The sequence below is a fragment of the Equus przewalskii genome, chromosome 19, assembly GCF_037783145.1.
Source record: "Equus przewalskii isolate Varuska chromosome 19, EquPr2, whole genome shotgun sequence".
Lineage (NCBI taxonomy): Eukaryota > Metazoa > Chordata > Mammalia > Perissodactyla > Equidae > Equus > Equus przewalskii.
Genome location: NC_091849.1, coordinates 41719133 through 41721123, shown reverse-complemented (window position 1 = coordinate 41721123; position 1991 = coordinate 41719133).

Genomic DNA, 1991 nt, shown 5'->3' with positions numbered 1-1991 from the left:
TTTTGCTGTTGTTCAGTTATTTGTACTAATTTTAATTTATATCCTTTCATTCATCTGAAAGTGACTGTTTGAAATATTCTTCACACATGTTTTTCTTTCAAGGTGCCCAGAAGGAACCTCTGGTTATTTTGGTTAATTTAACACTGAGCAGTGAAAGTTTTTGATATTTCTTAAGTACAGGCTAGCATATGCTAGTTGGGGTGGTGACGTCCAAATTTTACCTCGTTTAAGCATCACAGTCTTGAAAATGAGTATCCCTTGCAGCAGATCAAGCCCATGTGTGCCATGTACTGCCCTCTTCTTGTAGCTCAAACCCTTATAGGACTGCCTCAGAGGGTCACTATAATGGCACTTGAGCTCTCAAGACATTACTGCTGTATCATTTCATTCATCCTGCGATTCATTAATTCAACAAGCTTTTGTTAACTCTGTACCTAGCGCTGGGTAAATACCAAAGATTGAATAGAATTAATGGCTTTTGAAAATTGTGCAAGGCACAGATAAATATTTTCCTTATTAAATTCCACATTGCTAAGAAAGCCCCTTTCTTTTGCTCAATGGCACACTTTTTGTTTGGAGATGTCTACTTTTCCATGAAATTAAATAGTAGTTAAAGCCCTGAAACAGGCAAGACTACAATGCGCTGAAACTGTTGGTGTATCAATCCCAAGGGAGTGATTCGTTTCCTTTTCTGCAGCTCAGTCAGGTCCGTGTCTTTTGTGGTTTCCTTCGCATCTTTGGGGTAGTTAGGACTTCTCGGTTTTTCCCCCCTTAAGCTGGAGTCCCTGTTCTCTTTTCCTGACCTACTATCAGGTGTCAGTGTTTTGAATGCATACTGTTAATGTATCAGACTTCCATTACTGTCATTAACATGAAAAGAATTATTGCCTTGTGCCCCATGACCTCATTCTCTTCTCAGCTCAGTAGTTGACTGTCATTCACAAACACCTGAAGCATGCTTATCCCAGGTATGCGCCTCAGGATTAAGAATTAGTAAAACAAGAGCGATAGAATAGTGACCATATCTAGCAAAGCAACAATTTGTGACCCATTCTTACTTTAAAAGAAATAATTTAAAAAAAATAAATATAGGGGCCGGCCCAGTGGCGCAGCAGTTAAGTTCGCATGTTCCGCTTCTCAGCGGCCCAGGGTTCGCCTGTTTGGATCCCAGGTGCAGACATGGCACCGCTTGGCAAGAGCCATGCTGTGGTAGGCATCCCATATGTAAAGTAGAGGAAGATGGGCATGGATGTTAGCTCAGGGCCACTCCTCTTCAGCAAAAAGAGGAGGATTGGCAGCAGTTAGCTCAGGGCTAATCTTCCTCAAAAAAAAATATATGTATAGACCCAGATCTCAGCTTTTCTGTGATTGTTTTTACAGACAGTATGCATCCCTGTATTATAATAGGATGATTTATGCATACTCACCTCCAGTGGCTCTCCATGTGAACTCCTTTAAAGGTGTGCGTCCACTTCCAGCTGTTTTCCGACTAAATTAACCTGTAAGCCAGATTACTTAGCACTTCAAATTATTTATTAAAATCTTATTTTAGATAAATATGCAAATAAGCTACACATGACAAAAACTAGTGGTATTTCTTTGACAAAAGAATTTGGCATATTTGAAGCCTACTTTGTAATATAAACAAGGCAATTTCTTTATCCCGATAGGCTGAGAAAGTTTTTTTTTTAATTGAGTAAAACCTGTGTTCTGAAAATAAGAATTAATGCCCAAGTCTCACTTTCTGTCCATGGTGGGGATGGGAGGTGATGAGAGAAAAGTGGACCTGATGGTAGAATGATCCAGAAGGCAGGTAGGAAGTAAGATGATTTTTTTTTATTGAGCTGTAGTCGTGAGATCACTGTTGCTTTCTCTGATCTGAAGTATATTTTCATATTACATAAAATCATCTTATGGTCTGTTTAAAATTATTGGTAGACCTCTATAGATGAAACTCGTTCAGGGCCTAGTTTCAATGCTTTCAAAGATAA